This window comes from Nyctereutes procyonoides, unplaced genomic scaffold (genome assembly GCF_905146905.1).
Source record: "Nyctereutes procyonoides isolate TBG_1078 unplaced genomic scaffold, NYPRO_anot_genome, whole genome shotgun sequence".
Classification (NCBI taxonomy): Eukaryota; Metazoa; Chordata; class Mammalia; order Carnivora; family Canidae; genus Nyctereutes; species Nyctereutes procyonoides.
In genome coordinates, this window is record NW_026575051.1 from 30,758,327 (window position 1) to 30,771,621 (window position 13,295).

Consider the following 13,295-nt stretch of genomic DNA (forward strand, 5'->3'; position numbering starts at 1 on the left):
ACATATTATCCTCCAAATGATTGCAAGTAAAAATTGGCTTTTGGGGATCCATAGGGATACTAAAGAAGGCACTACAGAAACAGTGAAAAACTTACTGTTTGCAAGAATAGAGGTTGGAGAGTATGAAGGTTAGGGATAACTGTGTGTCTGGAAGTAGCAGTGTTATTTATGTCTTTGGGGTCTTGGACTAACCTCCACCGTTGTCCATGAGGTTTCTTTACAAAAAGGATGAGTGTATTATAAGGACTGATACAAGAGACTATAAGGTTTTGAACCTAGCATTCTCTATAATTGATTTTATTCCTGCAATAGCTTCAAGGTTTAAAGGGTATTGCCTGATATTAGGAAGGAGTTTGCTTGGATCAGCTTGAATCTTTACTGGAGAAGCTGAATGGATCTGCTTGATATCTGTTGTGGATTTTGCCCTAAATCCTTTAGGGACTTGTTCTAAGAGAGTTAAGCTCTCACTGTCCTTATTAGCTGATTTAAGGGGAAAGACTGTTACTGCCAGTTGAAGGAGAAGTTGAATTGATTTTAAGAATGTGGAAAAAGGGATGGCAGTGTGGTATTTTTCTAAGTCTCTTCCAAGTAGATGGACAGGAGCTGAGTGGCCGAGTAAAAAGGAATGCCTGTCTTGAAGAGGCCCTAACTGAAAAGGTAAGGAAAGAGCTTTATAAGCTGTTAAGGATTTATTAGAAATTCCCACTGATGGAATTTTTTTCTGTAGTCCTAGTAAGGGACTATTTGAGGATGAATGTGGGACTTATACCAATGTCAGTTAAAATGGTAAGAACCTAACTTCCAATAATTAAGGCAGTTTCACCCAGATGATTAAGGGTTAAAATCAGAAAGACCTTTTATGTTTCCTGGGAGCAACCCATGTCCATTAGAGGGGTTGAGGGCTTGGTGTTAGAGAATTATCTTTAGTGTTTCTGCTTAAGGCAGTCTTTTTTTCCAGTGTCTGGATTTTTTTTTTTTTTTTTTTTTACGAACATGGCAGATATTTTTAGGAGAAGCTGTTGCTGTTCATATAGTTTTTGATTGCCATGGTCTATGAGAGGATACAGACATCTGTTGGAGTTGTAAATTTAGGTTTTATTTGACTTTCTTTAGGTAGCATCCTCAAGGGTTCTGGCTAATTGATTCTAGATCAGGGTAGAAATAGTCTCCCACTTCATCCCAGTTCTTTTTACCAGTAGAAATAATTCATGACAGAGGCCATTTGCAACCATGGAATTGAAGCCCATCTGGGTGGAATCAACATCTAAAGGAAGACCTGAATTTTCCTTAAAAAAACATTTGAAACCTATTATAACAGTCATTAATTGGTTTATCAAGCTTTTGAGTATATGTCTGGATTTTATTACAAGTGATGGCTTTAGGAAGGACATGGAGAATGACTTCATGTAAAGCTTTAGTAATCCACCTAACGAGTACCCTGTCCTATGGTAAGACCATTGGAAATCATCTAATGGCATTCAGCCTTTGGAATCCAATGTTGAACTTGACCCTTTCCAACAAGTAGATTGACCAACTGATAAAGATTGGAGAAACCAGAGCGGTAGGTTTGGATGACAATATTAAATTTATCAGCAAACTGATGAGGGTCTTCAGAAACCGTTGAAAATCCCTTAACAATAGCTCTCAATTTAGCCTTTGTCTAGGCAACATAAAAATATTCAGGACTGTAACTTCTAGGTCTAACCTTGAAAAGGTGCATCAGAACAGGACGGTATGAAGAGGATGAAAAAGGAAGCTCTAGAAAGGACTTGGGATCTTGGGAGTAGAGAGAGAATTTGGCCATAGAGGGATGAAGAGTAGAAGAGGAAGAGGGAGAGCAACCTAAGGCAGCAGCAGGAGACTGAAGAAAAGAATTTTGTAAGACCTTATGATTTTTTTCTAATTGAGAATCCTTCTCTATTAATTTGGAAAGAGTACTCTGAAAAGAGGCAATCAGTCTTGAGTTCATTTTAAAGTTTCCAAATACTAATTAAGCATCTCATGTGATTTGTCTGGGTTTAAATCCATGATTCTCAAGTCAAGTTCTGTGAGTTCAAAAGAGCCCCAAAATGACCACTGAAATTGCAAATTATCTTTGGAATTTTTAGTACACTGGGATAAATATTTACAACAAGAAGGATCACAGCTCTTAAATGTAAAACCAGCTGGAGTCACTGAGGGAGGAAACTCTTGAAGAAACTTAAAATAAGAAACCAATTTGAGAGGTTGGCACTTATTTGAAATCAAATAATTGCAATTTGGGGTACACAGATTGAGATAGAAGCCTGAACAATGTCCTCCTTATAGGAGGTGGACTCAGGATTTTTATGGGCATAAAAAAAAAAGATTAGGTAACTTGTTTTTAAGAAGAGTTCATTGTTCTGACAAGCAGAACTAGATTGTATATCATGTACATCACTAGGCAGGCAAAATGGTCACTAGGCAAAAGTTCATTATCAGTCTTTTCAAATGGGATTTTCTCACTCTTCCTGACTTCTAGGAATGTTGGAACACAGCCTCATTCAAAGGTTTAGGAAACAGGACATACAAGGCAGTTCCTCTGAAAGAGCTGCTTCAGGTCATTTTTTAAATGGCTGAAACATTGAAAGATCCCAAAAGTACACTGACTGATGAATACATAAAGAAAAGGTGGTATACACACACACACACACACACACACACACACACACACACACACAATGGAATATTACTCAGCTATCAACAAGAATGAAATCTTGCCATTTGCAATGGCGTGGATAGAACTAAAGTGTGGTATGCTAAGCAAAATAAGTTAGAGAAAGACAAATACCATATGACTTCACTCATATGTAGAATTTAAGAAACAAAACAGATGAACATAGAGGAAAGGGGGACGAGAGAGAGAGGTAAATCAGAAAACAAACTCTTCACTACAGAGAACAAACTGAGGATTACTAGAGAGGAAGTCAGTGAAGGGAGGGATTAAATGGGTGCTGGGGATAAAGAAGGGCACTGTGATGAGCACTGTGTGTTGTATGTAAGTGATGAATCATTTGATTATCTTCCTCCCCTACTCAAACCCTGCAATATTTTCTCATCACCACCAGAGTAAAAATCAGTCTCCCCATGGTTTAGAAAGAACTACATGATTTCTGAAATATTTAGCACTCAGCTCATCAGAATTAAGAATTTAAGAGTTAAACCTAAAACAAATACATACACTATTTAAAGTAATTTAAATAAAATCAGTTTTGAGTTATCTATATTTTACCTTATCTATGAATTAGATGTGATTACATTAATTATTCTAGGGACACCTGACTTTTTTTGACTCAGGGCATGATTCTGGAGTCCCGGGATTGAGTCCCACATCAAGCTCCCTGCATGGAACCTGTTTCTCCCTCTGCCTATGTCTCTGCCTCTCTCTTTCTGTGTCTCTCATAAATAAATAAATTAAATATTTTTTAAAAATTTAAAAAGTTAATTCTTCCAATACTAAATTTGAAGTAACAAAAATCTGTCTTTTTATGACTCCTATCTGAAAAGAAAGATAAGACTGAGAAAAGGGAAGGAAATTATGTCTTGTTTATTCCTAAAATAATAAAGGAATAGAAAGAAAAATATTGTAAAGAGTACTAGAGACACTATACAACCCAAATGCTTTGTTTAAAGTGTTCAAAGACTCTTTTTGGTACTAATTAGTGGAAATTAAATATGAATTGTTTGTATTTGTATCTTTTCTCTACTGACAATAGATATCTTGGTATCACATACAATTATTCAGTTCTAAATTGCTTTTATTCTCATCCCAGTTAACTCAGGATTATTAGGAAAAACAAGTTTACAAAACATAACACTCTAAATTCTTTTTTAAATCAATCAGATAATTAGTGTTATTTGTTTCCTCTCCCACATACAATACTACAGTTGAAGTGTCCACTGTTAAGTGTAAGTTTCAAATGCTAACTGTACACATCTGATGAATCTAGGGATTTAAACAGTTACTGTAAAAAACTGACATGTTCTTATAAAAACCAGAATTCAATCTCTTACCATCTATTTACTCAAAGGATAAGTTTTACAACTATGTTATCACCACCAACCAAAGTGATTTAAGAGACACGCTGTCTTGTTCTTCTTCCTTTTTTCCTTTTTTTTTTAAAGACATGACTTCCATAATAATTGATGCAAGAGAGACCCCTAGCAGCATCTGCACATGCTGAACTCTTAAATCAATGATACTGGCTCCTTTCCCAACTAACAGGTGTACCTACATTGATTAATCCTTTTGTGCCACGAATAAAAGGGAATATGACATCAGGGGCCTACACCCTGACTTTTCCAAATATTCATAATATGATGTAATGTTTGCAAAAATATAGATACTGCTTCACCTTTTCACCCTGCACTGCCTAGCAAACCCAAATGGATGGAGTCATAGGTGGCAATAAAGCACAACATGGATGTTAGTCAGGATGAAATAATACTTGGATGGAAACTAAAATACTGAAAACCAAAATCCCTGACCATTTGCCTACTTCAGTCACAGATTTGCAAAAGATATATGCAGAAAAAGTGTACAAAAGCCTTCCTATTTTAAAAAATGAGACATGATACTTTAAATTTGTCAGCAATGCTGAGTAGCCACTGGGTATAGTTGGAAGAAATGGGTTCAATGGTCTCAGGGTGCCCAGAATCTGGACTCCCTAGACTGACATGGAAGAGAAGAAAAGTAATCTCAAGGTGAGACATCAAGGTGGAGGAAAGCAATGATATACACAGCAGAACCAGTCACATCTATACCTCAGATCTCCACTGGGATGAGGTTTCTTACTAAACAATAAAAGACAGTCTGAGATCGTGTCATATTGTAAAACTGGAAGGTACAGGTATATTACAAAGAGAGAGAAGAGAATGATAGATATCCATATTATCAGTGGCCCAATATTTACTATTCACTTGAACTGACATGTATTTCCAACAAAGGACGGAGGGGAAATCTTACTCTCTCTAGAAGCCAAAAATTTTCCTACTTTTTGTTCTTTATTTTTAACTCACTGGGCTTAGAAGTCATACTGTTTTCAGCCAGAAATGTTATATCTGTGAAGGAAGAAGGTCAAAGGAGTAGAGTATCAGAATAATCTTACTCAAACTTTCCTGTTTTACTTTATTCTCATTGATCTAATATGCATATTCACTCAGAACAATGTCATATACATTTTAGCCACAGAGACCTCCGAAATGAAACATAAGAGGACAATTAAGTTTACTTTAAGAACACACGTTTTTTACAGAATAAAATTTTAATCTCCTAGATTCCATCTTGATTTATGCCAATATATTTGTCTATCCAAGCTCACTCTATAAGGGTTACACAGTGGATACTATATAATAGCATGATGCCAGTAAGGAGTGCTTCAAATTTGTCCCTACCTCATAAACTTTGACAATGGGAACCTCTTACATTTTCAACTGGATCTATTGATTTCACAGTGAAATTAATGTTCCACAATATATATAAAAGCATCTGACCCACTCACTTTTCTTATTCTGCTCAGTGCAAGCCAGAGAGGTTTCACTCTGGCAATATTTGGAGTTTTCTTCTCTCAATTAGCAGCCCTATCATCTCCTTGAGAGCTTGTTCTCTCTGACTTTTCTACCACTGAATTACCTTAACTCCAATTTTCTCTTAGGGACAAAGAGAAACATAAGAATATAATACCAGCACTCTTGGAAAAAAAAAACAAACAATGAAACAATTTTAAAAACCATACGCAATAGTTGCTTAGAATCCTCACATCAATTTTTTCTTAAAATATTATTTTTCAGCAAATTAATGTTTCTAGAATCCAAAACAATCCAATCTAGAGTCATAAAAGAGAATTTACACTGTATCAAGCCTTACTAATAATTTTAAAGATAGAGTAATCAGGAGGCTAGACAAGGTAGGGAGAGATCATTCCATGTGGCTCTATGGGTCCTTCTTTTCCACATTATACATAGACTACTAGGAGAGGTTTCTATAAAAACCCCATACAGCAAGATGTTATGAAATATATATGTCTTATTTCCCAGATACTTAGTATAATTTATGTGACATTCTCTATAAATTGTATTTGTTTTTCTTAGCAATCCTAATCCAGGAGCATTAAGAGTACTGCAGGGATAATGACTAGTATAATTAATCTATTTCCCCAGATATTCAGTTATCATATTTACAAGGAAATTATACCAGGTCACCTGCTTTTTTTTTTTTTCTTTTCCTCCAAAATGTCCCCTCATCCATTAATTATAGAAGGAATCAATCACATGGAGAAGGCTGGGCCTGGGCTTTGGGCTGGGCAGGCCACCACATCTGCTGGAGGCTGGGCCCTGACCCACTCCCCTCTCTGCTGCCCCCAGTCTATAGGCAGCAGCCTAAGCATCCAGCCAGAATGGCATGATCCTGAAGCCCCACTTCCGCAAGAACCAGCAGGTATGCATGGCCACATGGTTCAACCAGCCCACAAAGAAGATATGCAGATACAAGGCCTGGCAAGTCCAGACAAACCCCATTGCCCTGCACTCTTCCAACCAGGACCTAACTGGCCGATCATGAGATGTCCCACTATTAGGTATCACACCAAAGTGTGAGCTGGCAGGGGATTCAGCTAGGAAGAGTGACAGGTGGCTGGCATCCACAAGAACGTGGTATGGACCACTGGGCTCTCAGTGGATCCAAGAAGATGAAAAAAGTCCACAAAGTCCCTGAAGGCCAATGTGCAATGACTGAAGGAGTACCACTCCAAGCCCATCCTCTTCCCTAGAAAGCCCGCAGTCCCAGCAAAGGAGACACCTTTGCTGAAGAACTCAAACTGGCCACAGAGCTGAGAGAGGCATGCACATGCCAACTGTCTATAAGAGGGAGGAAGCAAGAGTCATTGCAGAGGAGGAGAAGAACTTCAAAGCTTGGCCAGTCTTTGTACCCATATTAATGTCTGGCTCTTTGCATCTGGATAAAAAGGGCCAAGGAAGCTGCAGAACAGGATGTTAAAAGGGAAAAACAAAGGTCCATTGGCACCTTGTGATTAATAGAAAAAAAGAAGAAAGAAATTGATCACAGTCTGGCTGTTATAACTTTTTCCTGCCTAGTCTACCATATAACCCTGGTCAATATCTCCTTAAGATATTCAACAACATTTTGGGAAATAATTTATCCTAAATAATATGTTCACTAAATTCAAGAAGATCATCAGGCTCTGAACCATCCAGTGGGAATAAGAATTCATTATTAAGTATGATATTTAATTGTACTCCTAGGTATTTACTCAAAGAATGCATAAATACTGATTTGAAGGGATACATGCACCTTGATGTTTATAGCAGCAGTATCAACAATAGCCGTTTTTGGAAAGATCCCAAACATCCATTGGCTGATGAAAGGATATAAAGATGTGTTATATATATATATATATATATATATATATATAAAACATAAAAAAGAATGTCATAAAAAAGAATGAAATCTTGCTATTTGCAATAGTGTGGGTGGAACTAGAGTATATTATACTAAGTGAAATAAGTCAGAGAAAGACAAATACCATATGATTTCACTTATATGTGGAAATTAAGAAACAAAACAGTTGAACACATGGGAAGGGGGAAAAAGAGAGAGGCACACCAGAAAACAGACTCTTAGCTATAGAGGACAAACTGAGGGTAACTGGAGGGGAGGTAGGCAAGAAGATGAGTTAAATGGTGATAGGCATTAAGGAAGCACTTGTGTTATGTACTAGGTGTTGTATGTAAGTGATGAATTGCTAAATCTTATGCCTGAAACTAATATTGCACTGTATTTTAACTAATTTACATAAAAACTTGAAAGAAAAAAATTTAAAAAATATAAGAATGGTATTTATAACCATATCACACCATAGATCTTTTGACGTTCTTTGACCAGCAATTTTTTACTCTTTTTCTTCCAGCATTCACAGTTATTTGAACCTATTTATAGGTGTTGGTGGAGACACTTATTTTCATCTCTAATTTTCTACAGCCAAGTTCACATTTCCTACCTGATCCATTTCTATATGTATTTCTACATAGGTATAAAATCAGAACTTCATATAAACTGCTACGAAGTTTCCAAAAATATTTTCTTATCACTTGGATCATCATTGAGATAGTCAGCTTTTTATTTAATTCTACCAGTGTACATGCAAATCTTTTGATACACTATGTAAATGAGAGAGATTAAAGTAATGTTGAACATACCACATTTCAGTTAAAATTGCAATGCTGTTCCTGCTTAACAGTCACATTTTCCAAGCACCATTCATTTCTGTTATCAAGAAAGGAGACTAAAAGTTATTCTTTAGTTAATTTTGGATTTCAACTGGTTTGTGGACATAAACATATATCACATATCATAGTACAAATTTTTATAGACACTGAGTTTCTAAGGACAAGGTTCTGTACAATACATTTAAAGACTGGGCAATCTAACCATTCCCTGTATAGCTTATATATGTGTCAATGTGTTAACATAATAATAGCATTAAATTAGTGTATCTCTCTAATCATCAAAAAGGAAAGTATCTGCCAAATATCTGAAATGTGGTGGGGAGAAGCTTAAAGAATGAGTTCAAAATTAAGAGACCTTCAGCTTAATATATATTGCTATGTACAAAAGATGTTATATATAAACCAGTGGTAATGACAAATCAAAAAACAGTTATAGATTTATAAAAAACAAAGGAATCCAATTATATCATAAAAGAAAACCAGCAAACTACGAAAGAGGGAAAGAGAAAAAAGGTTCAGAGAAAAACTACAAATACAACTATAAAACAAATAACAAAATGGCAATTAATACATATCTATTGATAATCGCTTTGATTGTAAATGGACTAAATGCTCCAATCAAAAGACATACGTGACAGAATGGATTAAAAAATGGGATTGACTCCTTAATTTCTCTTTCTTCAGTCTCATGGTTAGTGTATAGAAATGCCACTGACTTCTGGGCATTGATTTTTGTATCCTGCCACATTGCCAAATTCCAGTATGAGTTCTAGTAATCTTGGGGTGGAGCCTTTGGGTTTTCTATGTACAGTATTATGTCATCTCCAAAGAGGGAGAGTTTGACTTTCTCTTTGCCAATTTGAATGTCTTTTATTTCTTTTTGTTGTCTGCTTGCTGAGGCTATGACTTCTAATACTATGTTGAAGAGCAGTGGTGAGAGTGGATATCCCTGTCATGTTCCTGATCTTAGGGGAAAGGCTCCCAGTGTTTCCCCATTGAGAATGATATTTGCTGTGGGCATTTTGTAGATGGCTTTTAAGATGCTGAGGAATGTTCCCTCTATCCCTACACTCTGAAGAGTTTAGATCAGGAATGGATGTTGTATTTTGTCAAGTGCTTTCTCTGCATCTATTGAGAGGATCCTATGGTTCTTGTTTTCTCTCTTGTTGATTTGATCTATCACATTGATTACTTTATGAGTGTTGAACCAGCCTTGCATCCCGGGGATAAATCCCACTTGGGCATGATGAATAATCTTCTTAAAGTACTGTTGGATCCTATTGGCTAGCATCTTGTTGAGAATTTTTCATCTGTGTTCATCAGGGATATTGGTCTATAATTCTCCTTTTTGGTGGGGTCTTTGTCTGGTTTTGGAATTAAGGTGATGCTGGCCTCATAGAACGAGTTTGGAAGTACTCCATCTCTTTCTATCTTTCTGAACAGCTTTAGTAGAATAGATATGGTTTCTTCTTTAAACATTTGATAGAATTTCCCTGGGAAGCCATCTGGCCCTGGACTTTTGTGTCTTGGGAGGTTTTTGATGACTGCTTCAATTTCCCCCCTGGTTATCAGCCTGTTCAGGTTTTCTATTTCTTCCTGTTCCAGTTTTTGTAGTTTGTGGCTTTCCAGAAATGCATTCATTTCTTCTAGATTGCCTAATTTATTGGCACATACCTGCTCATAGTAAGTTTTTTAAATCATTTGTATTTCCTTGGTATTGGTGGTGATCTTTCCTTTTTCATTCATGATTTTATTAATTTGAGTCTTTTCTCTCTTCTTTTTAATAAGGCTGGCTAATAGTTTATCTATCTTATTAATTCTTTCAAAGAACCAACTCCTGGTTTTGTTGATCTGTTACACATTTCTTCTGCTCTCTATTTCATTGAGTTCTGCTTGAATCTTTATTAACTGTCTTCTTTTGCTGGGTGAAGGTTTTATTTGCTGTTCCTTCTCCAGCTCCTTTAGGTGCAAGGTTAGCTTTTATATTTTAGTCCTTCCACTTTTTGGATGCATGCTTGTATTGTGATGTATTTCCCCCTCAGGACTGTTCTTGCTGTATCCCAAAGATTTTGAATGGTTGTATCTTCATTCTCATTAGTTTCCATGAATCTTTTTAATTCTTCTCTAATTTCCTGGTTAATCCTTTCATCTTTTAGCAGGATGGTCTTTAACCTCCACGTGTTCAAAATCCTTCCAAACTTCTTCTTGTGGTTTAGTTCTAGTTTCAAAGCATTATGGTCTGAAAAGATGCAGAGGATGATCCCAATCTTTTGGTATCAGTTAAGGCCTGATTTTTGACCCAGTATGTGGTCTATTCTGGAGAAAGTTCCATGTGCACTTGAGAAGAACATGTATTCAGTTGCATTTGGATGTAAAGTTCTGTAAATATCTGTGAAATCCATCTGGTCCAGTATATCATTTAAAGCTCTTGTTTCTTTGGAGATGTTGTCCTTAGAATATCTATCAATTGTAGAAAGCACCATGTTCAAGTCTCCAAGTATAAGTGTATCATTATCTAAGTATGTCTTAACTTTGGTTATTAATTGATTGATATACTTGGCAGCTCCTGCATTCGGGGCATTAATATACAGATCACTACTAGAAGAAATTGAGGAAGACACAAAGAGATGGAAAAATATTCCATGCTCATGGATTGGAAGAATTAATATTGTTAATTAATAGTTAATATTGTTAACAGCAAAGAAACAAACAATCCATCATTAAATGGGCAAAAGACATGAACAGAAATCTCACAGAGGAAGACATAGACATGGCCAAAAGCACATGAGAAGATGCTCTGCATCACTCGCAATCAGGGAAATACAAATCAAAACCACAATGAGATACCACCTAACACCAGTGAGAATGGTGAAAATTAACAAGACAGGAAACAGCAAATGCTGGAGAGGATGTGGATAAGGGGGAACCCTCTTGCACTGTTGGTGGGAATGTGAACTGGTACAGCCACTCTGGAAAACTGTGTGGAGGTTCCTCAAAGAGTTAAAAATAGAGCTACCCTATGACCCAGCAATTGCACTTCTGGGGATTTACCCCAAAGATACAGATGCAGTGAAACGCCAGAACACCTGCACCCCAATGTTTATAACGGCAATGTCCACAATAGCCAAACAGTGGAAGAAGCCTCGGTGTCCATCGAAAGATGAATGGATAAAGAAGATGTTGTATATGTATACAATGGAATATTACTCAGCCATTAGAAACGACAAATACCCACCATTTGCTTCAACATGGATGAAACTGGAGGGTATTATGCTGAGTGAAATAAGTCAATCGGAGAAGGACAAACATTATATGGTCTCATTCATTTGGACAATCTAAAAATTAATGAAAGAGAATAAAGGGAAAGGAGTGAAAATATCAGTGAGGGTGACAAAACATGAGAGACTCCTAACTTTGGGAAATGAACAAGGGGTAGTGGAAAAGGAGGTGGGCGGGGGGTTGGGGTAACTGGGTGATGGGCACTTAGGGGGGCACTTGTCGGGATGAGCACTGGGTGTCACACAATATGATGGCAAATAGAACTCCAATAAAAAAATACATATAAAAAAACAAAACAAACAAACAAACAAACAAAACACCAAGACCCATCTATCTGCTGCCTACAAGACATTCATTTCAGACCTAAAGTCACCCACAGATTGAAAGTGAAGTGATGGAGAAACATTTACCACATAAATTTTGTCAGAAGAAAGCCAATATAGCAATACATACATTAGACAAAACAGACCTTAAAACAGAGTCTATAGAAAGAGACTGGAAGTGGAGGGACTATAACACCACATTTATATCAATGGACAAATAATTCAACAAGGAGACAGTGGCCTTGAATGGCACACTGAATCAGATGGATTTAACAGATATATTCAGGATATTCCATCCTAAAATAGGAAAATACACATTCTTTTCAAGAGCACATGGAACATTCTCCAGTCCAGATCACAGAGTAGGCCACAAAACAAGCTTCAACAAATTCAGAAAGATCAAAGTCATACCATGCACCATTTCTGAACACTATGAAAATGAAATCAACCACAAGAAAAATGCAGAAAGACCACACAAAAACATGCTACTAAATTTTGTGTCAACTAAGAAATCAAAGAAGAAATCAAAAAGTACATGGAAACAAATGAAAATGAAAAGACAATGGTCCAAAAACACTTAGGATGCAACAAAAACTTTTCTAAGAGGGAAGTTTATAGCAATACAGGCCTACCTCAAGAAGCAAGAATAATCTCAAATAAACAACCTAACCTCAAGGAGCTAGAAAAAGAACACTAAACAAACCTAAAGCCAGCAGAAGGAAGGAAATAATAAGAATTAGAGCAAAAATAAATGCTTTAGAAACTAAAAACAACAACAACAAAGGAACAGATTAATGAAAACAGGACCTAGTTCTTTGAAAAGACCAAGAAACGTCTAGCCAGACTCATCAGAGAGAGAGAGAGAGATATGGGGTAGGGGGGAGAAAGAAGGAAGGAAAGAAAGAGAGAGAAAGGAAGAAGAGAAACATGACTCAAATAAACAAAATTACAAATGATAAAGGATAAATAACAACCAACACTACAGAAATAAAAACAACTGTAAGACCATATTATGAATAACTATATGCCAACAAATGGGACAAACTAGAAGAAATGAATAAATTCGTAGAAATAAATAACCTACCAAAACCGAAGCAGAAAGAAATAGAAAATCTAAATAGACTAATTACCAGCAATGAGATTGAATCAGTAATCAAAAAACTCCCAACAAACAAAAGTCCATGACCAGATGGCTTCACAGGTGAATTTTACCAAGCATTTAAAGAAGAGTTAATGCCTATTCTTCTCAAATTATTCCAAAAAAATAGAAGTAAAACTTCAAAATTCATTGTATGAAGACAGTATGACCCTGATACCTAAACCAAATAAAGGCATCAAAATAAGAGATATATAGACCAATATCTCTGTTAATATGGATGGAAAAATCATCAACAAAATATTAGCAAACTGAATCCAACAATATATTAAAAA

The 13,295-nt window shown here is 36.2% G+C and overlaps 1 pseudogene; it reads left to right on the forward strand.

Moving 5' to 3' along the window:
* Nucleotides 1-540: 540 nt before the first annotated feature.
* Nucleotides 541-7,046, forward strand: LOC129512371 (60S ribosomal protein L13-like; annotated as a pseudogene).
* The last annotated feature ends 6,249 nt before the right edge of the window (nt 7,047-13,295 follow it).